Below are 25365 nucleotides of genomic sequence, written 5' to 3' on the forward strand. Positions count from 1 at the left end.
TGGTAGGACAAGGAAGCAGTTAGGCCATGTCCTGATGAATCAGAGGTATGAAAGCAATGTTGAAGGTTAAAAACGTAAGGCAGGCACAAAACACTCTTTAGTAATAACGGAGGCACGGCAATCAATAGCAATAGCAACCCCAAACGGAGGACAGAGCATAGCAGAAAGAAACATTGACGTAGAGTAAGTGACGAATAATGACAAGACAGACGAGTTTGTTATTAAGCTTCAAAACAGATTTAAGTTTGTAGCAGTGGAAGCCAAACTAAACGTCGAAGGCGACTGGAAAATGATAAAAAAAATGTGGAACAATACGCAGTAGAAAAGTTCGTAAAAAGAAAAAACGGAGGAGCAATACATGATAGACAGAAGAACGTCATCCAGAATAAAAAAGAAAGGCGACTGGAAAATGATTTAAAAAATGTGGAAGAATACGCAGTAGAAAAGTTCGGAAAAAGAAAAAAAGGAGGAGCAATACATGATTCACAGAAGAACGTCAGCCAGAATAAGAAAGAAAGAAGAGTAGATACGGAAAAACACGTGCATTTGAAGAAGCCAATAGAGCAACCAAAACTTCTCTGAGATGGAAATGGAGAGAAAATACGGATAGTCTAATTAAAAGGGGAACAAAATGTATGGTCTTTAAGAAGGCATGTTTTGTGGAGCTTCTAAATGCTGAAAATGAAGTACAGAAATGGAGGAATAATACAAATACCAGAACGTAGATCGCTTAGTTGGTCCGCCGACAATGTAAGTGACAATAGGCGCAATCAAAACAATAAACGTAAGAAAATAACAGGGGGATGTGAAGTAACTGCTGAACTGCTTAACAAGCAAAGACACACTACAGGTAAATAAATACACAAATTTACGATTAACGTTTGAAACGAAGAAAGAATTCCAGTTTAGTTGGGTAATGCGGACATAATACCAGTCCAATGAAACAGCAATAAACAAGACTACGGGAATGTAAGGTGGCATCTAATTTTTTGGCAGAATCTACACAGCGTTCGAAGATTATCCAGAGAATATTGGAACGACATTTAAAAGACGTAATGAATGATAAACAAGCGAAATTTATGAAGAATTGCTCCACCACTCCTCAGATATTTGCACTAAAACAAACAACATCAAAACGTCTGAGATACAATAAAACAGTGGCACCATGGTTTGTTAATTTTTATGTAGCCTACGACAGCGTATACAGAGATAAGATGTCGGAGAAAATACTGAAGTTGGGAATACCAAAGATGATTACAGTTCTTGTAAATGCTATGTTGGAAACTCGAAAGATGTAATGGAAGTGGGCAGAGAATATTCCAGAGTTTTTATATAAAAACAGCAGTCAGTTAGGAGATGTAATACAATACCACGTAAGTTAGATTATGATACAGGAAGCACTGGATGCAGCAAAAGATCCAAAATAGACATTTAGCATGGAAATAAATATTACTGTACTGAACTTTGCAGATGACGTAGAACTGTGAGGGTCGTTCAGTAAGTAGTGCCCCACGTCTTTTTTTTTCATTAATATATACAAACAAACATCTTTGTTGGTGCTTCACATCTGATATTTGTTCTGAGTGCCGGTGAAGTTTAGAGACGTTCTGGCAGATGGCAGAGCCGTAGCACAGCGTCAAAATAGCTTCTATATAAGTGCTGTTATTCTATTCTTCTGTGCAGAAAGAGAAATAGTGTTGGGCATCCATAAAGGTCTGTGTGCTGTTATGGCGACGCTGCAGATCGTTGGAGTACAGTTGGGCGACGGGTGAAGAAAATTACAGCCTCGGGAAATGCAGATCAGAGCTCCATGATCATGAACGCTTGGGACGCCCCGTCACTACCACTGCTCCAGACATGCTGAATAGTGTGGCTGCGCACCTCGACACTTGCCTCTACAGCTGTCGGCCAGCGTTGTAAGCGCGTCTGCATTGGTCGAGACTCTCGGATATTCAAAGACGTGCTCACGATGTGTTCCGTGAATGCTCATAGGAGACCATAAGTTTCAAAGTAAGGCCATTTCATCTGCATTGTTGGAGCATTTTGAGACCGACGGAGAGGCCTTCCTGTCACGGATCGTTATGGAGGACGAAAGCTCGGTGCCCTACTTTGCGCCAGAAACAAAATGGCTAACCATGGAGTGGCATCATCGTCATTTATCACAGTGACAGTTTCTGGGGGCTTGATGGTAATATTGTTGAGGATGTCCGCCCGCGGTAGCTGAATGGACAAAGTGACGGATTGTCAATCCCTGGACCGAGGTTCGATTCCCGGCTGGGTCGGGGAATTTTCACCGCCCAGAGATTGGATGTTGTGCTGTCCTCATCATCGTCCTATCACCCTCATCGACTGCAGGTCGCCGAAGTGGCGACAAATTGAAAGAGCGGCACCCGGCGAACGGTCTGCCCGACGTGGGGCCCTAGTCATACGATTAAATAAGTAAATTGTCGTGGATGTGATGCCAAGAGGGTCAACCATCAATTCTGAGTCAGAAGACTCTGAATAAACTCAGGAATAAAATCAACAACCGTTTGCGACGTGTTCGAGCAGACAAGAATTCAGCAGAATCCGTGCTCCAGCATGATAATGCACGCCCACACACAGAGCTGAGAACCCGGCAACACGTCGCCTAATTGGGTTGGACATCATTGCCTCATCCACCCAACAGTCGAGACCAGGCACCCTCGGTCATGAATCTCTTTGGACCGCTTAAAGATTCACTACGGGAAAACACTTAGAAGATGACGAGAGAGTCAGTCATGCAGTTAAAACATGGCTATGCCTAGAGGACAAGAACTTTTCCCAGCAGGGAATACATTCATTTCTACAATGTTGGCGTACGCCCATAAAACTTGATGGAGACTACGTAGAAAAGTAGGATATGGACAGGACATGTTGATGTATATTGTCACCAAATTCCGACTCTTAACAATAAATATGTGCTGAGAAAAAAAAGTTGGGCATTACACATGGTACGACCGTCGTAATCGCTCAAGATCTGGATAACCAGAAAATACCGGCAAGAAAGCTATTTAAAGAAAGGAAAGTTTGGTCGGTTAGAGGTAAATTGACGAGAAAACAAAACTCGTGCAAGTAGAAACAGATACAAAGCAAAAAGGAGGGAAGCTCAGCAGATTGATAACCAAATAGCTGAAGTACTAGATGAGCCTAAATATTTGAGGGTGGAAATAAATTACATAAATGATGCGAAACAATAAGTAGAACAGAGGATCGAAAGGAGATCTTGAGCGTCCACTCAAAAAGTTAGTCACCCGAAACACTTCCAAGAGGAACCAAAAAATGATAGAAAGATGTAAGTTTTTAACATACTCTGGACGAAAAATAGATGAGGCAGTCTGTGATGGAGGAAAACAGCGTAGAAGAAAGTTCATGGAGCTCTGTGAGATGCGTAACGAAGCAAATATTGTTACATAAGCCAAGGCGAAGAGACACCGATGGAGATGCGTAAGTATACATAGTTATTAAAATGTAGGACTATGCCTAGTAAAAACTCAAACACTCTAGAAATTTGGGAAGTCATTCAGCAAACATGTAAGTCAAAACAAGAAATATATCCGTTCATAACGAATGAAGAATTGCGAGAAAAAATTCACGACTGTGCAAGACTGTCACCTATTACATCAAAACCGAAGTAAGTCTAGCACGCTTAATTGGTTGGAGCCGTAGACAAGATGATTCGATACATTTTCAACTCATATGTGTGTGACAACCACTTGCAATTGTTCATATGTGTTTATAAATACCACCTACTGGATATTAATTTGAATGAGTGTATGTGTATGTATGAACCGAACAAAAGTCCCTTGTGATGTCGACATACGTTTCTGTGAGAGTTTATAAACCACTATGAGAGAAAGGCCTCATCCAACCTTTTGCACGCATTAGTCTCTCTTCAGGTCGTTGGTATGATCACAGTCTCCTTTGTCCGAACATCTATCTTTTCGTGACTTAGGGAACGATTAATAATTTATCAGGATATCGTTTTCAGGTTATTGTATGTACCCTATAGTTTTTCAGTATCAGCACAATTTTAGAACTTCTGTCATCGCTTCATCTACCATCACTTCGCCCACTTACGTTCCCTCCTCCCCCCTTCCCCCCACTTCACCCCACAACCTTCATTGTACTTCTATTTCAGTAATAACTAAGTATTCTGCCCTAACTTTTCACAGCTCATTTTGTCTGTATTCGTGTATCACATAATACTTCCAGTATACATCCCTGCACCACTCGCTTTGAAATCATCGGTTATGGAGTTGCTTTTGTTTTTAAAATCCAACAATCACTGCCATACCTCGATCTGTTAATACACACTCATGGCTATTTTACTATTCTCTCAAGAGGGTGTACTATTTGCAGTGGAACCCTACAAATGCTGAGGAAGTGGAAACATGTCCTCCATCATAGCCGTTAGCAGTTATGGTAATGGAAATGGCGTGTGGTATATGGCTTCCCGTTCGCCTGGTGCAAGTCTTCCAAGTTGGCACCACTTCGGCGACTTGCGTGTCGAAGCAGTTATGGTGGAGAAGCGCGGTGCGATCAGGACAGTGCAGTGCGCGGACTTGAGGAGGGCTCGTGAAACGAACCAGGACTGCTCAGTGCATTTGATTACAGCGGCACTGGAAGCAAAGCGCCACGGTTCAAAGCGGTACATAGTGGCGCTGAGCAGACCGAACATATGTGGATTCTAACCAAGAACAGCGAACACACGAGTACAAATGACTCTGGCTACGTTGAGGCGGCACCGGCTGATTTCGTCTGTTGCTGTGGGTCGCAGGGTCAGTACTGTTGCTGACTGCAGTGTTCCTGTTGTTGTAGTGTTTAGAAAACGGCATCAGCAGAATCCTTGATAGCAATTGTCTACACTTGGCGTAATTTATGGAACTAGCGGAACAAGTATCATTGCCGGCCGCGATGGTCTAACGCTTCTAGGCGCTCCGTCCGGAACCGCGCGACTGTTACCTTCGCAGGTTTGAATCCTGCCTCGGGCATGGATGTGTGTGATGTCCTTAGGTTAGTTAGGTTTAAGAAGTTCTAAGTTCTAGTGCTCAGAGCCATTTGAACCATTTGAACAAGTATCATCACAACAAACGCAAGTTGGGGAAGTTATCTGATGAGGTGACAGCAGTATTACAAATTACAACTACAAAATACATTTACATAATCTCTTGCTTCTGTAATTGTCTTAAAACAATAGGCAATAATAAACATGAAGTATCATAACTGACAAACGTGTGAAAATTGCGTTTCATTATGTGACATAAGGTTATCACCACCCTGTCATTTGGAATCCTTCATTTGAAGCTCTGTTAAAGTATCGTCCTGTCTGATAAGCGCCTTGCACTGAAGTCTAGGTTTCTGCGGTATGTTGCTCATCGACACTCAGGGATCTTTCTGTGTCAGTGTCAGCATTGTGGAGAAAACGTACATTTTACAATATCGTCAGCAAATTCTAGTGAAGTTTGTACTCTCCTCCAAAATATGCACCACTTTGCGCTCATCATACGTACAGAACATTAAGGTAAGGCGACGTGGTCGGGAGAATAATTTGTCGAAATATTCATTCGTTGAATATAAAGCCTGTCGACTGTAAGAGTTGAAAAAATGTCTCAAAACTGGATATGTACCGTCTGTAACGTATCCAAAAGGCAACACACCTCATGTCTTTAGTACTGTAGTCTCTCTTGGTATATTAATCTCCACCTCCCCCATGAAACGTAATTCACTGTAAGAATGAAATATTCCACCCTCTCTTTCCATCCGATATCACCCTACATCGATTACAATGAATTTCCCGTGACGCCCTGCAACTGCTTGTAGGATGACTAAAAATATTGTACTAGAATTTTCTGAGCGAACTAGATGAATGTGTTTTCTGACAACATCACCGACTGGATGCGGAGAGTTCGGAAAGTTGTGTAAATCATATGCAGTACTTAGACCATTTTCAAATGGCACTAATTCTTGTGTTGTGATCGGAAGTAAACATACAGCACTTTCGTAGTTTACTCCAAATTCTTACAATGGTTCTGAATCCTACTGTGAATGTCAGAGGCATATATCTAAAACTTCTTTTGGTTATCTACGAATCTGTAACAATTCTCGCTTCACCACCTGTCGACTACCTTAAAGAAACCACCATATTCCAATGGAAAAGAAATCTGGAGTTACTGGTATAACGCACTTGATAAAGAAGCTACCCGTGCTAACCTCATGGCAAACCACTCTCCTCTTTGCATGCTGTCACATACCAAAATCTTGTCCCGATATCTGAAATCATTTATAAGATACAAGCATGTTAAGGACATTTTACTCTCGCTTTATTGTCTGGGCTCGCAGGAGAATGAAGTACACTATATTTCATCTATTTTTCCGAGAATAGAGCGTGTTTCGTACCCGTCCCAAGTTTCAAGAATAATTAATATTTCAACTACATTTGATACGCAGAAACGCACAACCAGACTAGAAAAAAACGCAAATTCATACGGGACTCTATTTTCCATGGCAAACTATTCGATTTTCTTGCAATAGTTCGTGTGCTTTATTTTGAAATATCCCAGTAACGAAATGATAAGTTGTTCATCGTGAAAATGATGAATAATACTACTACGTGCGCGAGAATCTAATTTCTTTTTTCCGAGAAGTTTCTTTAAAATCGTTAGAGAGGGCCAGAAGACCGGCCGGTTTGCGTGTTTGCCGACCACGCAGTCAAACGATGAGGCTATGGTTATTTTTGTTGCGTATGAAGTACCAATGGGCTGTGCCGGTCCGACTTCAGAATGTGCTACTCGATTTCGTGAAGATGAGGGATTGTGGCTGTGTTCATTTTTTCAGTGTGTAAGCTTGTGTTTGGTTATTTATTTGTATGTCATTGGTCCCTAAAGTGGTGTGTAAGGGTCAGTTTTGGGCGTTTATGAGAGGATTCTGGTGTTACGTATGATGTTTTGTAAAATTTTGTCCATTTGTCATGGATAAGCATGTAAATGGTGGGCTGACATAAAAATTATTTCATGTGTGTGTTGGGGAAATATCTGCCAGCGCCTGAGATGATACGGAAAACTTTGTTTTGGAGACGTTGCGGTCGGTTTAGTGCTGTGTCTTACGCCATAGACCATACCTCCCACTCATACAAGATAATCGGAAGTATGAGCTGGCGCCAGAAGCGAAGTTTGCACTGAATGGTTAATCCGCCACCTTTCAGCAGGGGGTATAACCTACGAAAGAGATCGCAGCCTTTGTTTGCTGCTATGGTGAGGTGCCTGTTCCCTGTTAAGTGTCGATCTATTTCGAGGCCCGGATAAATACTGAATTCCTCCACGTCAATTCCCAGATATCAGTTTTGTGTTAAGGACGAGGGACCTCGATTTTAGTGATGAAATAGATCACCTGGCACTTATTGGGATTAGTCTTAATTTTCCAGCGATTACACTACTGTATTATCTTGTCGGGGTGATGCTGGCACTGACGATGAATGAAGAGCAGGCAGCTACTGCTTCTTTATATGGCTGTATTATCTGCATTGAGAGCATTCTTTCTTGCAGGAATCTTCCTGCAATCTGGTGTGTGTGGCGGGACTTGTCTCCATTCCTTACGAAGAACTGAAGAAAGAAGTAAATGATGAGAAGTATAAGCTGGCGCCAGAAACGAAGTTCGAATGGTTAATCCGTCACCTTTCAGCAGGGGGTATAACCTACGAAAGAGACTGACGTGGAGGAATTCAGTATTTATCCGGGCCTCGAAATAGATCGACACCTAACAGGGAACAGGCACCTCACCATAGCAGCAAACAAAGACTGCTATCTCTTTCGTAGTTTATACCCCCTGCTGAAAGGAGACGGATTATGAGAACTGGGCACCCTATCTCATCTAGATAGCCATTGTACCAGACACTGTCAAATGCTTTTTTTATGTCCAGGAACACTGCACCTGTTGCTTTCTCCTTGCCCTGGCCAGAAGAAGAGAGTTGTACCAAGCAAACGGATTCTTGGATAGTGGAATGCTCAGCGCGGAATCCAAACTGTTCGGGCATAATGATTTTGTTTTCTGTTATGAACTGGTGGATGAGTGAAAGAGTTATCAATTCCAGGATTTCCATCAGGCCAGTTATAAGTGATATGTGGAAAGAGCAATTAATTTAGGTCTGGGTCGGGTGAAGACCTTCGCAATTTTCCACGCTGACGGAAGCGATCAAGCGAGCCTGCCTGCCACCGCTCCGCCTCCTGCCCACCTTCACTATACCCGGGCGCTAAGCACTGCTGCGGCAAGCGACCGGGGCGAAGATCCACTCTGTGGCGCCGCTCCACTATAATCTGGGATTGGGTCGTAGCTCTGAAGTGATGTGTATACGCCAGTCGCATCGAATCAGGAAAGTAAGACTGGTGGACGTGGTGACGAGACAATGACAGAAAGAAGCCATTTTGTTGGGCATGGCCATGACCACGCTATGAATGAAGTCCAAGGTTTCAGTGTATGAATACAGATGGTCCAACTTGTCCGCAGTGTGTGGTAAACCTCCCGCACCTAATCGACAGGGGCCGTACACGAGCTGAAAGCATCCTGTCACTGAATATTAGGTGTCTGATCTGATATCCCAACACAACATTGAATGGAAAGACACCCTCAATGCTTATTTCTCACTAAATATTCGCGGACTACTACGTCTAATGGAATTCATTTACGATCGAATTTTCATGTATTTTCACTGCTTCTGTGCACAAAAGATAACACAAGGATGCAAACACGAATTTGGTACGTGGAGTATTAGACAGTGGTCCATGCCTTAGACACGAAGTATTCTTTTCATTATGGACATTATTTATACCATTCCCTGAAAGTGCGTCTTTAACAGGAGATCATTAGTCACCAGGAAAAAGGCATTAATTTGATATCATAGTTCAGAGCAAGTTTGCTAAATTTTTACCCCAATTTCATTAAGTCAATTTCGTGCATGGTTAAATAAAACACACAGCATAATAGAAAATCAGTGCAAATGATGATATCTCCTCTACATCAGATGTATTTGTGGCCTAATATTCTACATACTAGGCACCCGTACCTGCTTATCGATATAAATCGGCCATTTCTACAAGACACAAGATGTAAGACTTTTGTGCCCATGATATGCGAAAATTAAGTGGTGCAGGAGTGATGGGGGTTGTATGTGAGAACAATTTAACTAAAGAAAATCATTCACAAATGACAGCATAAGTTTGATGAATTTGTCATCAGACGTGGCGACCAACATGGAAAAAAAAACTTTCATCGGCATTCACAAAATTCACCTTCAACACCGACGAAATTGGTTATTAAAATAAGTTGTGAAGGTATACGCAGCTGAAACGTTGTGATACTTAAGATGGCGTAGATCTCATTAACAACGAGTAAGATTTTTGAACGAAGGCACAAGTTTTAAAATGCTACAATTCAACAAAAATTAGCCAGCGATGAAAGGATATAGTAGTCTAAAGATATGGTAGTCGAAAGATTACGGTGTGAATTCATATTACTTGCATAACATAGTAGCTTAGCCCTCCAGAGCATCGCATTGGAAGATGAGATATGGTACACCTCTTGCTCCACACCACATACTCTTCATTTAGAGGCTTCTCCCATTATACTCAGTGTGTTTAGGTGTTCCTTAAGGTTCCTAAGGTCAGTCATGAGCCGAACACAAATTTAATCTATTTCCTGTTATGTTTAGAATTACTAAACTTCTCTTTAAACATAGCTTAGATATCATTAGCTTGCCATGCTTTCGGTTGTTGATTTTATTTCAGTATTCTAAGTGCTCCCTTTTGATCCAGCAACGTAGCTACGAGTTTGTCGTTGTCTTCGTGATCGTTAGGACAAGTTTCGGTGCAATTCGTGCAGTTGTCGTGCCTGTCCTGGTCAGTCTGTCACATTGTCCCCTGTCACTACCACATTCCATTCTCGTGCTCTTAAGAGATCACTTTTTCTTGGAACATATATTCTTTATGTGAAAGTTCTCATCCAGTGTAGCCGCTAGGTTCTTCACTCCCCCCTATATTGCTATAGTTTCGCAGAAGCGTTTGATATTCCAGTATATGTGGTGGATTCACTTCCTCGAGTATGGTGCTACAACAGTTTCCTTGGGACTGATTCGTAGATCCCGTATTCTTTTCGAATTTTCCACAATGTGTTTTCCACAACGCATATATCTTGTGTCATTTTTCTAACAACTATAGAAATTCTGCCACGTGCTACTAAGGAAATATAATCTGCATATCCTTGGCCGATATAGCGTCTCGTATTTAACTCTTCAGTGAGTATATTCACTACCATGTTCAACAGTAGTGGGAACAAAACCACTCCTTGTGTGCACCCCTTTTGCTGTTGATAATGTTTTCTCATTCACTATAGTGAAATCTAGTTTCTCCTTCTGAGCTTGTTCTTAATCCCCCTGGATATGGCGGACTTATTGCCGTGCTCTTCTGCCGCTCTAATCATCGATATCCAGGATGATCCAGAGAGGTATTTCCTGTGAGTGTAGAGCTTCTTCTACCTTCCATATCGTTGGTCAAGTGCTGCTTTACGTGATTTACGTCACTGGTATTTGAGTTGGTTTTAGGTGTAGAGAAAACTTAGTTAACGTGTTCTACACTGTGTGCATATTAGACTGTTTTCCTAACTTCGTTAGAGGAAAGAAGTCAGACTGACAAGGCTCATATTTTTAGCCGTGGTATGACAAGTCTTCATATATTCGGAATGAGAACTACCCTCACTGTCTTCCAAGGAATGGTTCCTGGTGCTAGGCTCACCCTAAACAGTCTGCACAGCAATGTAATTAATTCCTACCCTCTTTGTTGAAGTAGACCTGGAAGGACATCTTAGGGGACCGTGAAAGAGAGCTACCACGCACTATGACGATAACCCATAATACTGACAACTGGTAAACGAAACATGGAGGTCCGGTAGGCGAAATCGTTTGATCCACTATAGAAAACAGATGACAATTGCTAGTATCCCTGTGTCAGACGAGCTGATGGGCATAAGGCCTCCCGTGAAAGACAGTATATGCACAAAGACGGTAGAAGATGTACCAACTACCGGTTAATGGTTTGGAGGTGACGCAAGCTTTGAATCTCAATTGGGATAATACGTGCCAAGATATACCGTTTTAAGTATTACGTATCTGTTGTACATTTGTGTTCAGTCTTAGTGGATGATGCCTATGTAGTTGCCAGTTGTGTGCTGAAACTATGTAACTGGATTTCTCCTTAACAATCTGAAAACTGTCCATCTTGATATCGCTAACTGTGGTTTGCGTGTCTTCAAAATTTGGTTTTGGTTTTATTTTATATTTTCCATCACTCATACACGGTGAATTGTAGTTTAATGGTCCGTATGGAACTTACATCACTTGTCACTACTATGTCGTACAACTACGGTTATTCTTGTGGACAGAGAAATAGAGCTTGGATGGTTCCGTGGGTTGAATTTTGTCGTGTAGCCTTATGAGATCGTGTGGAAGAGGCAGTCCCTGTTGTTGCCATTCGATTGTGTACATACAGTATCTAACGATTCGAAAGTTGCGGTACTTTGTGATGTCTTCAATTAATCTCATTCGTTTTTGTCGGAAGACGGGGCTATTACATCCTGTCGATGCGTGGGTGCGTGTCGGTATCTTAGTTGTTTTTTGATATCTGGCCACCATAAGTTGCAGTGATATTTGTGCATCGTTAACCAATTTATAGTAACGATACCATGATGTGATAGTTTTGTCCGTGGATGGGGAAAACTTTATCGATTTCATATCTGTTAGTGTTGATCGATGTGACACCGACAGAAGTCAACATAATGAGTGCTACAGAGTTTTCGGTGTTAAACATGAGAGGTAGATGTGAGAGGTGGAAAGAATACAATGAAGACTCTTGATACAATCGGGAACTTTATTATGACGTAATACAGTCGATACATATGACTACAGTAACACCTTAACAGACTTTTAGAAGACTTGCAATTAAATAACGCGGAAAGCATATTTCACATTCCTTCGAATTTTCTGAAATCGTTGGTATAAGAGGCAGCCAAACAGTTACTCTGGTTGACGTGTAAACTTAATGACACTGGAGGTATATCATCCGACAATGGAAAAAAAATCGTCCACACAATCTCGAATATAGGGAGGACGATAACTACTGTGCAGTCAGGTTACCAGCTTTCGCATCAGTGTTGCTGCCACGATCAGTTTACAGAAGAGTGGAGAAGAAAACTGAGATTCTTTTGGATGAACAGTTTGGCTTCAGGAAAGATTAAGGTACCAGAGACGCAGTTCTACCGCTATGTTTGGCAATATAAGGAAGAGTTTAATAAAAATAAGAGAGCTTCACAGGAGTTGTATAGATGAAACAAGCGTTTGACCACATGCAATATTTCGCGATGTGCAAAATTCTTATAAGCATAGTTGTACGCAATAGAAAAGTCAGGTAATATAGTAGATATTTAATAACCAAGAAGGGACAATAAAAATGAATGTAAAAGACGAAGTCATCGTTTCAGAAAGGATGTTTGACAAGGATACAATCTGTCCCCCTTATCGTTCCCCGTACATCGAAGAAGAAATTACGGCAATTGAAGATAGGTTAAGTGCGATTAAAATTCAGGGGAAGGCACCGTTGACAAGATTCGCTAATCAGATTGCTGTCTTCAGTGAAAAAGGGAATGAATTACGGTACATGCTGAACAGAATGAACAGTCCACTGATCTCAGAGTATGAATTAAAAGTAAAACGTAGTAGGACGAAAGTCACGAGGACAAGTTTCAAGGAGTTTGGAGGTAAACTTAACACTAAAATTGGGGGCCACAAAGCAGAGGAAAAACAGGAATTTTGTTAACGTGGAAGGAAAATAATCCGTCAAACTATACCAGTGTGATATAAAATGCAGACTAGCATTGTCCAAAAGAAGTACATCAGAATCAAAAATTGGCATTATTTGAGAAAGAAATTTCTGAGAATGTACGTCTGGGTCACATAATTTAGAGAATGAAAACAAGTATTAAGGGGGATGCTGAGAAGCAGAGATTCGAACACTCTGATACGTGGTGCTATTGAAGGATTCTGCAACTTGAGCTAACTGATTAATGCGGATCTGTGATATCGTCCAGGGAATCTTCGAGGACACAAATACGTGGAAAATGCTAAAAAGAAGATGGAGCAGAATGATAGGGCATTCGTTAAGACGTCAGGATATAAGTTGTATGGAACTAGTTGAAGATGTAGAGGAAATGAGAGAACGGAGTATATCCAAAAATCTTGGAGGTAGTTCGGTGACTAGGTCTGACTCTAAGGCAAAGAGGAACGAGAAGCTCTTCATACGAAAATGGCTCTCCTGATGGACACTACTGGCCGTTGACGACACAAGGGTTGTATGTGAATGTGACATGCTTTTGGAAGAGAGACAGGAGCTTCTACGCATTCCGGTATGCATATCTAGAATGCGCGATTTGTTTTGATTTTGAAGTTTGCTTGGTTAGCTTTAGACTGTAGAACATCGCTGTTGTTCTACGACGTTGAGACGGATATGAAATGCCAAGAGGAGTTTTCACATTAAGGCCCTTATACCGGCCAGAGAACGTTAGTTTGAAATGTGATGCTGGTTAGGATGTTGCTGTGAGAGTGTGACGTGCCGGTGTTCGGCAGTGGAGAGTGTTACCTGCCTGAAACAATTACAGGTTAAACACACGAACGTTATGCTAGCTAGTGTGAGCCTTGTATTGCCTTAACCGGGCACATTGCTGATCACAGTAATTCAAATTCTCTGTATTCCAAAAGTGACCAATACTCGTATAAATGAGAGGAATTCTCACCAATCGTTTGTCGGCTAAGACTAACTGAAGCTGCTTCCACATACATATATCGTCCCGTGTAGGGGCTCTTGCTTTACACGGAACACCGCCATACAGAGTACACAGTTCAGTTACGTAGAAGAAATCGGACGTACTTATTATTTGTGGGTTGCCTGACATAACTTGTTGCACGACTAAAGAATAGCGTATTCAGACTTGTTCTTCTAAACAACAGTCCACTTTCTTCAAACTCAATCGCAGTTAGATAAGTGAATTCTCGGATAGAAAGTATTAAAATCAACGTATTTGAAACTGAAGTAAGAAACAAATTGTTTCTACGATAACAACTAGAGAAACAAGTTCCACAATCATGCGCTCGAAAGTACCGTAAATGAAGCTAAGACACCCAAGAATCAACACTAGTTGCGAAACTGACCTCGCAAATTGTGAGATGCTCAGAGCAAATGGAGTACTAGCGCTACATAAGGAAACTTACTCGATCGACTCAACGGAACCTGCGTCACGCAGTGGCCAGCCGACTCTTCCTCTCGATGGTGACCACACGGCCACAGCTCCCGTCCCACCTTTGATCCCAGAAAACCGAAGCTTGCAGGTGAGGATTCACTACAATCGTCACAGTGACGACCGAGAATTCCTATCGATACACTGGAACACAGGGGAAGCCTTCCAAAATTTCTCCCTACCACTTAACAGTATGCGCATTAAATAGCGAGGTGTTCGTACACTCAGTATGCTGCGTCGCCACTCATTGATTCAGGCATTCAGGCTACAGTGCCTGCACTAACGACCCTTCCAATTGACCGACATCTTCCAGACAGTTGGATTGTGGAACTTTCCCGCTATGTTCATGGCACAATGAAGATACTGTGTGTTTGCAGAAACCGACAGGAACTTGAGCCACTCGCTCTGAGACTTCATGGCTCTGAGACTACCCACCTCCATCATTAGACAGTTTCAGGGAAGAGAAATTTACACACCTTACATCAGGATCCATGAAAGAATGATGAGCAGCCGGCCGGTGGGGCCGAGCGGTTCTAGGCGCTTCAGCCTGGAAAGCGCGACCGCTACGATCGCTGGTTCGAATCTTGCCTCGGGCATGGATGTGTGTGATGTTCTTAGGTTAGTTGGGTTTAAGTAGTTCTATGTCTAGGGGACTCATGACCTCGGATGTTAAGTCCCATTGTGCTCAGAGCCATTTGAAGCATTGATGGTTCAAATGGCTCTGAGCACTATGGGACTCAACATCTGAGGTCATAAGTCCCCTAGAACTTAGAACTACTTAAACCTAACTAACCTAAGGACATCACACACATCCATGCCCGAGGCAGGATTCGAACCTGCGACCGTAGCGGTCGCGCGCCTCCAGACTGTAGCGCCAGAACCGCTCGGCCACTCCGGCCGGCGAAGCATTGATGATGATGAGTATGAACAGTTGTGTTTTAGCATACTTCTTGTGATTTACGGGTGTAAGTATTAGAATACCTCGGTCTGAGCGATCTTGATGTTTAAGTTTACTATTCAAGTGATTTGCGTTAGGGAAAATTTATTGAGCGTTTTTCAATAATCTGCAAATGTAGAAAATGGGATCTTTATGAGGTCAATTTCTTCTGAGTTATATTGGTACACCGACAACTATGAGAACGGTTTAACCATGATAGCCTAAATTTATCGAAAGGCTAATTTCACTGTGAATGTTACTAGTTAATAAAGGTTTTATTCCACAGTTAATTTCCCCTGATACTCACGTGTTCGGTACAAGCATCTGGTCGTGTGTTTAGAAGTCGCCCATGACCAGTGCTATTTCGTTGGTTCTGATGGAGAGCAAGAAATCGTGACTAGTAAGGATGAAGTAAGGGGTCTTATACCGCTTCGTAACGGTAATCAAATCAATGTTGGGGGAAGAGACAGTAAAGCTGTGCAACTGAGCATAAAGATATGGCGAAGTTTCTCGCAAATTCTGTCACCGATTGTAGAAACGTGTTTATTATGGTCAAACACTATTTGAAACTTTCGTCGTAGGACGTAAATATTTTGCCTGTACTGGTTCTACTGTTTTGTGTTTACTAATTCACTTACATTACTAAGTAAACTGAACCATTACTGCAGCACTATTACGTAAGCGTTGTCTCTAAAACCATTTTTGTGTACGTCAACACTTCTAGTGTGATGTAAAGAATGTGTATATTTTGGCATCTACATGTTCACTTAGATCCAGTATACAGTAAATGACTTGCTATGTGGCTAAGTACTACATGTAATGACTTCTCTCTTTCCTGTGCCATAGAAGAATGTAAATAGACACTACAATTCAGCGTGGGTGTGGTAAGTCTTGAGTAACATTTTCAGATTTCTTAAACACTTAAAAACCAGAGACTACACTTACACACCATTAATGAAGTCTGGTTAATACTCTATGGAAGATACGATTTGTTGAATAACAGCTAAAATTGTAGACGAATATCATATGTGATTTTTGTAGCTTTAAGGGCTACTGTAATATCATAAGTTTACAATTAATTATTTGGAATATTAGTTTCATTTACGCCCAGAATCATATCATGGAAATTCAGAGGATGGTAAGAGACTTTTCAGCATATCTCTGGTAGGATTTCGTCCCTAGCATGTTTCATTCGGTATTTAGATGTTCGTTCTTTGCCTTCAGTTCTAGCGTATTCATTCGAGCGAATAACACATTTTCTGGCATTGCTGTTTCATGATAAAGAATGGCTATTTAATTTTCCGGTAGTTCTGAACCAAAGGCATTTACTTAAACGTATAATATAGTTAGTCTGTGTATAATATTGCTGTGGAAGATAGACATAAAAATGTAAGACTGATAAATATTTGTCGCTATGCGGTAATATATGCAAAGAGACAGAGGAACATGCAATTTTGGTTAAATAAGTGAATTTTATTTCAGTATCTTTTTAGCTGTAGTTGAATAAGATTAAAGCATATTTAACACTCTTTTACTCTGATGCTTGTAATGTCAGAAATTCGATGATAATTTTCTCAGTCATTTAGTAATTTATTCAGTTGAAATATTTGTGAGCCAATGTCCCGTTTCACTTTGCAGACGCACAACAGTCTCTGCCCTGACTTTTCTCCCAGCACGTCCAACATCCTCACCGACGACAAGGCATCATTGGGATATCGTACACATCCACTGCACTTGATTCCACAGGAATATGCTCGTTGACTAGTGAGGTGGTGTCCCTGTCCAAAATTCACACACGCACACTTATTGGAGTTGTGTAGGATTAAAGCATATTTAACGTTCTTTTATTTTTCGCCATTTAAAGTCACAAGTTCAAAGATACTTTATTCGTTTATTTAGTTATTCTTTCAGTTCAAATATTTGTTAGCAAGTGTCCCCATTCACTTTGCAGGAACACAACAGTCTTAGCCCTGTCTTTCTCTGTCCAGCACCTCCAACACTTCTTATAACGATGAGACATTGATCGTATGTCCATTTTGTCCACTGTCCACAGTCCCTCATGAACACATTCGTTGGGTAGTGAGCCGGTGTACCTGTCCACATTGCACACACGCACATTTATTGGAGTCGAGTAAGATTAAAGCATATTTAACGATCTTTTACATGGCGTCATTTAAAGTCTCAAGTTCAAAGATACTTTATTAGTTTATTTAGTTATTTATTCAGTTCAAATATTTGTTAGCCGGTGTCCCCATTCACTTTGCAGGCACACAGCAGCTGTATCCCCGACTTTCTCTGTCCAGCACCTCCAACACCCCCTCTAGCGACGAGGCAATGGCGGGATGTCCTCGTCATGAATACGTTTAGTGGGTAGTGAGGCGGTGTTGCCGACCACCGTGTGGGCTCACAACAGTCTTCGCCCCGACTTTCTCCACCCAGCACCTGCGACACCCTCGCCGGCGGCGAGGTATCGGCGGGCTGTCCTCGTCATACTCCGTCACAGGCGGCTCATGGATCTCGGCGGTCGTCAGAATCATCCAGCCATCGTTCACCTGCACATAAAGAGCAATTCTTCACATTAAAATACTTCAAAGTTTTATCATGCAACAGTAGCAAAAAATGTCTAGAGAGACTGTGTTGAAGGAAGCGTACATTTAGAGAGAACAACTTTCTATTTTGAATGTGAAAGGAAGAAAGGGAAGAGGGTTCAAACATAATCATTAACTGTCGCAAAGATGATCCTTATTCACTTACAACGTTAATTAAACTTGTGCTACTCTACAGTGGTCTGAAAAAAGGTTATGTAGGATGCAATCTATGTCATTCATTACTGGCGAGTTATTTTAGAAGTTTTGCCTTCAGTGCAGCCTTACCTTCCCGATGACTTTGCCGCAGTCTCCGTCAACAGCAGTAGGCGGTGGCCGGGTCTTCTCCGCCTGTGCTGCCAGCAGCACCAACTCGTCCACGTCTGAGCGCAGCCGCCAACGCGCGGCGCTCATCCTCTGTGGGACATTTGTTTCTGCTGTCACAATTTATTCATTCCTTGGTTTTGTTTCGTTTTCTACAGTTTATCTAAAGTCAAATATTTTCTGGATGTTTACTCGCGACATAAAATAAAAATTACTTTAATGGCTAGGTTAACTTTGACTATTAATATTATTTTTTAAATAACAGTATTTCTTTCTTGTATAAAGAATTCTCGTTAAACGAATCTTCATGCAATCCGTCAACAGTTCCTTTGATTGATGCTGCAAGCGCGTTTATGCGATGGTACAAAAAAATCTTTATTTCCACCCCGTACTGTTTATAAATCCGAGTAATTAAGAAATATTTGCTAATTCCTGCAGTGTATATAGAAATCTGTAATGTATGCTTAATTGTCTTATTAAGCAGCAAATTGCTACTACTAACTACGATCGTTATTTTTTCAATACATCTCGGTGTTCCTCACCTCTGGTTTTCCAACCAGATCGGCGTCTATCAGATCTCCGTAAAAGTCAGCATCTGACCCCCGGCCAGATCGGAGGCAGAACACGCCAAACAGCCTCCGCAACATCTGTGAAGAAAAAACCAAAAACGCACGTCAAGTGTTGAGCAGAGCTCACACATTAATCTACTAGAGTTACAGCGTGTCCATTTGGACTACTGGGCTGTCAGAAAGTTTTGAATGGGAATAGGGCGAGGATCTTACTAAGACTTCTTACTGTAAACAGTTTACAATATGCAGATGAAACGACTAGAAGCGTCAAAATCTCCGATAACGTAGGACAATTTATAAACTCTGACAAGAGTAACGATTTTCGGTACTACAATGATACACAATGAATCAGTCACTAGGCTCAGTGTATTTGTTGGAACTCATAGTGGCGAATAGAAGCATCTCAAAAGCTGTTTTCGGATGTTATGCCACACACATCATTGTAAAGAAAGAGGGTTTCCACTGTGCATTTCCAGATCTCGTACGAACAATACACGTGTTATGGAACAAAACGCTGCGTTATACTTTACCGACGGGTACGCTTTTGTCTTCCTTTTCGGGTTCTTTTTCTGTTCTTCACGGCAGCAGACACCGCAAGGACAACCTATGGCCACACTAGTTCGTGTTGCTCGACGTATTCGTTTCCTCACCACATATTTCCACACACTCTTCGCATTACAAATTCAACATGGAAGTGGAAATGGGAATGGCCTACCAGCAATTTGCTCGTAAACTGAGCCCAAAGAGAGAAAGACACCCGAGGATAAAGTGCCAAATGTTCATCAACCCGGCCACCACTAAGGACGAGAAGGAATAGTCGATTCAGATTTGAGTGTGACATTTGTGTTTGATACGGCTATAGGTGGGTTCAGATTACCGTTCATCCATATTAATTTATTTTCGTAGTTTTATTAGTTACCTTCCTTCAGGAGAAAGATGAAATTTCGCATCTGAAAAGTAAATGATAGTTTACTGCCACATAATTGTCCGATTCTACTACTAATAGAATGATGTCCATAGTTTCTCTTTCTGTTGTCGGATGCTTCTCTGGCCTGATGAAACTAATCTCGAGCGAAGTAGCAGAGATTCTGTCTATTGCTCACATTGGCATTGAGGTGTAACTCAGCATGCTGTCCATGAATGTGCAGCTATACGTGTCTCCTTTAAAACTGAGTGTGCTCGCTGCAGCTCCCAATATATGATACGTGATTTACAGTTAAGGCTACAAAAATTCTCTCAAACTGGAGTAACACTCGACTTCATTGAAATGCACGTGCAACCGCATTGAAATATACGGTGATGATGTCCACCTAAATCGCAATAACCTTTATACGTTAAGAATGATCGAGAGAAGAATAAACTGTGTTTACCGCGAGATGTACGTAGGAGAATGCAATAAGTTAGTTGACTTACTAGGGAAGTAGAAAAAAATCGGAAATATGCAATTCGTCTCTGCTGTGTTCTCATCAGAACATTTGAGATCGAAGAAAAAAATTTGATCTACATAAGAGTACGGATCGCAAAACAATTATTTAAATAAAAGTCAGTTTTTAATATACTACGTTTTTAAATCTCAGAAAGAAGTATACAATATTTTTTTGTAGGTCCATTCATATTGTTAATCCTACGTAGATAGTCTTGATTACGTCTGATTGTGAATTATTAATTTATTCAAAAAGGCTTGTAAATTTAAAACGAAAACAGATAAGTGCATGTAGCACGTGATAGGAGGTGGACATTTCATGCGTCAGTTAAATATCACTAGGGCCCCACGTTTTCCATTTTAAATCTTGCAGGTATTTTGACAGATATTATAAAATCACAATCACAAATTTTCAGGATTAAGTGTAGGTGGTTATTAATCTCTATGGGCCTATGAGAAATTATTTAAAGCTTTCTTGTTCTGTTAAATTTTATTTTACGATTTTGTTATACATTCCATTGTCGACATCTCATCGTTTGATCATCTGCGAATACAGGAATATTAAAACATTTGTCCCTGTTGATGTTCATGCCGTAGATGATACTGTGTTTCTAATTCCTGACTAGGACATGTATGTAGACTTTCCAAAGGCAGGCCACGTTGTTGTTGCACTGCCTGTGTTGTTATTTATTTAGACAAACTGCTCCCTACGTAGGTTATAAACATTCCTCGCTGTAAGGAGCTTCAACATAGATGATTAGAAGCTTTGGGAAGCCTCTATTTTCCATAATCTGACAGATTTCCTCAAAATCCCTTTCACAATCAACAAACGTTATTACGTCTGAAATTCTTTCCACTTCTCTACCTCTTGTCTAATACTAAAATGCATTATCATTACAAGGTCCATCTTTACTGAAACGAAAAGGCTTATGTGTCAAAACTCACTTAAATGAAATATTAAACAGCTAACATGTCCAATGCAACTGTGGACGAAGCGTCAGAAACAAAGATGTTTCATGAGCCACGATCATACAACCCCGAAAATTTATCGATAGTTGAGACAACCAGTAATGGAAGCCTCCACTGCATGATCAGTATTTTGTATTCTTCATATATGCAATTACATAGCTGATACAAATGATGACCAGCATTTATTTACGCTATACCACAAGAGAGTATCTCGAATGTGTGGTAGGAATGGGGTGGTGGGGGGAAGGGTTGTAGGCAACACATATTAGCTATGCTGTGAAGTTGGTAATGGCGTAGAGATTTAACGATGCATGCCGCTAGTCAGCATCTTTTGCATGTTCTGCATTTCTGCACAATGATACTGACCTTTCATGCATCTCTGATCGAACAGGATGCTAATATTTTGCTAGGGAGGAAAGCTGCATCTCCCTCCCCTCTTCTCCCAGGTGTATACCCCCGAGATCCAGAACCAGCAAAACCAAACTAAGTTGTTTGTGTACAGCTGGTGAGTCACGTATAGCATACTTACGTATATTTCTAATACACGCACCATGCAGTACATAATACGACACAGCATGCTGATATGACGCTGAAAATTGTTAGTGCATATCCACTAAACCAGCTTCATAATAGAAACAAAAAACTATCGGAAATCATAGAACACAAAAAACATATCACAATACATCATTTATCAAAATCCTGTCCCAAGGTTTGGGGAAACTGCTCTGGTAGACTGTTTTCGAAAACTGCTCTCCTAGATTGAAGATCAACTAGGATCACTGGAAACGATCGTTCTTTTCGGTAAAATGTAGCCGGTACGATTAAAAAGCCAAATAAAACTACATACGAATGATTTGATGCGTGAGCCGCAGCGTTCAGTAATAGTAGTTGCAGTCGATATCAACAGCAAAGCATGTTATTATGGGTGGGAGAAGAGCGACAGAAGATGGTGACTGTCCACTTACGGTTCCGTACAGCGTCCCACACAACGCTGGCTTCTTGCGTTCTTCTGTCAGAAGAGCGTCCTCGACAAGCAGTTCAGGTATTCAGTTAATGAGCTTGTCTCGCACGAAGATAAACACTATAGCACAAACAATTACTCAAGGAAAATCACGTAAGCACAGACAATATGTTTACGCAACACGATTCGCAATCGCAATGTTGCTACGCAACTGCCCGCTTCATGTCTTGCGATATATCATTGTTGAGAAATTCGCCCTCTACATTAGCTAAAGATTGTACCACAGTTCTTTACCAACCATACGTAATACGTGGCTTGTCTGTCACAATCATAATATCCCATAATAAGTGCAGTACAAAAGGAAAACTTCCATAAACAAGGAATTTGTAGCTTTCATCAGAGAACGTTAGTTTCGAATTTAAAATCTCACCATCAGAATGATTATTCGCGTTTTATGTAAGGTGAACGAATAATGTGTAGTAGGAAATGTCTCGAAACATAGCTAATGTGATGATGTGATACAGGTCCATACATGTGAGTGCAGCTATAGCCACGTACCTACAGGATCATATATCGTTTGCTATAGAAGCAAGCAGTGGACTTAAATCGATACCCATACTTCTTCAATGAGTACAATAAATCCATTTGACCAGAGCGGTACTTTCGATTATTATGTAATAAAATGTGTGGTAGTGGTATAGACTGCTTATGAATATGAACGGATTTGAAACATCCGTATCTTGTGAAGTTTGAATAACACTGAACTTTTAGTTGGTCTAAGTTTGTTTGCGCCAGACATTGACGAAGAATTTGCGGTATTTATGAAACGAAGCTCTGAGTGGATGTGTGGTTCGTTGGGGTGTAAAAATGGCTCGTTTCTGATCTTTAATAAAATTAAGATGGAGATCGAACTGTGCGATCTTCTAAACAGACTAAGAGATAGATACAAATGTTCAGTGGGCCTCTGTCGTTCGGGAAGACCACCCATCCAATACAATGCCGAATTAATTTCTGGAGGCTAAGCTTTATTGTGAGAAACCGTCGAATTGCATATGTGGTAGCTTGTAATAGGTTCCCCAAGTGGTTTTATATTATTAGCAGTTGCCATGTACTCACATGTTTGAACACTTCGAACGTGGAACATGTCGTGATGGTACGAAAGTGTTACGGACGTGAGACTTGGCTCACAGTTCCGAGGTCAGTGCCGTACGTGAAATATACGAAAAAAGATGCAGATTGATACAAGTATAATATTAACAACGGGAAAATATACGATCACAATTAACGGAAAAATTCCAGTATTATTCTTGCACACGACAGTGAGACATAATGAATTGAGCATAGTACCGGACATAATGTCAACAGTGCCATAATATTTGTGAAATAAAAATCAAAAGACATTAGCCATACAACAGTAACAAAAAGTTGTAAATATTTATATTCGGAATCGAGAAAAATGTATCTAGAGTAAAGAACCAATAAACTGTAAATCCTTCCCACCGTCACACGGCTGATAAATACGATAGTAGACACACTGATAATTCTCTTTCACATCTGCCCATTTCCTTTTGTAATGTAATAAAAAAACTGAAGGGAGGTTCGTCCATATCACCTCAGACCTATTTAAATATATATTCTGAAATAAATCATCCAGATAATTTATTCCCCAATATCCTGGCAGGATCAAAAATTTCTGAAAAAGTCTGTTTTTTTCAATATCAACAAAACATGCGGAAATACAATTTAGTTTTTATAGACATTATTGTACTGAACCTAAACGTGATGCGCACGATTAGACACTCTCAATTATTTTTAATTAGAAATGATTTAGCAGTATTTGGGATTTTTTCCATTCTCTCCAGCTCTTGCGTTGTAATTTAGAAATATTTGCTAATTCCTTCAGTGTATATAGTAATCTGTAATGTATGCTTAATTGTCTTATTAATCAGCAAATTGCTACTACTAACTATGGTTGTTGTTTTTTCAATACATCTCGGTGTTCCTCAGCTCTGGTTTTCCAACCAGATCGGCGTCTATCAGATCTCCGTAAAAGTCAGCATCTGACCCCCGGCCAGATCGGAGGCAGAACACGCCGAAAAGCCTCCGCAACATCTGTGAAGAAAAAACCAAAAACGCACGTCAAGTGTTGAGCAGAGCTTACACATTAATCTACTAGAGTTACAGCGTGTCCATTTGGACTGCTGGGCTGTCAGAAAGTCGGGAATGGGAATAGGGTGAGGGTCTTACTAAGACTTCTTATTGTAAACAATTGGCAATATGCAGATGAAACGACTAGAAGCGTCAAAATCTCCGATAACGTAGGACAATTTATAAACTCTGACCAGAGTAGCGATTTTCGGTACTACAATGATATACACAGAATCAGTGACTAGGCTCAGTGTAGTTGTTGGAACTCATAGTGGCGAGTAGAATCGTCTCAAAAGCTGATTTCGGATAAGTGTTATGCCACACACATCATTGTAAAGAAAGAGGGGTTACACTGTGCATTTCCAGACTTCGTACGGAGAATACACGTCTTGTCATGGAACAAAATGCTGCGTTACAGTTTACCGACGGGTACGCTTTTGTTTTTCTTTTCGGTTTCGTTTCCTGTTCTTCACGGCAACAGACACCAAAAGGACCACTTATGGCCACACTAGTTCGTGTTGCTCGATGTATTCGTTCCCTCATCACATAGTTCCACACATTCTTCGACATGGAAGTGGAAATGGGAATGGCCTACCAGCATTTTGCTCGTAAAGTGAGCCCAAAGAGAGATAGACACCCGAGGATAAAGTGCCAAATGTTCATCAACCCGGTCACCTCTTCTTAATGAATAATGGTGTACCCGTGGTCGATGGTCGAATACCTTGTACTAAGGACGAGAAGGAATAGTCGATTCAGATTTTAGTGTGACATTTGTGCTTGATACGGCTATAGGTGGGTTCAGATTACCGTTCATCCATATTGATTGATTTTCGTAGTTGTATTAGTTACCTTCCTTCAGGAGAAAGATGAAATTTCGCATCTGAAAAGTAAATGATAGTCTACTGCCACATAATTGTTCGATTCTACTACTAACAGAATGATGTCCATAGTTTTTCTTTCCGTAGTCGGATGCTTCTCTGGCCTGATGAAACTAGTCTCAAATGAAGTAGCATAGATACTGTCTATTGCTCACATTGGCATTGAGGTGTAACTCAACTTGCTGTCCCTGAATGTGCAGCTATACGTGTCACCTTTAAAAC

This window comes from Schistocerca nitens, chromosome 7 (assembly GCF_023898315.1).
Source record: "Schistocerca nitens isolate TAMUIC-IGC-003100 chromosome 7, iqSchNite1.1, whole genome shotgun sequence".
Lineage (NCBI taxonomy): Eukaryota > Metazoa > Arthropoda > Insecta > Orthoptera > Acrididae > Schistocerca > Schistocerca nitens.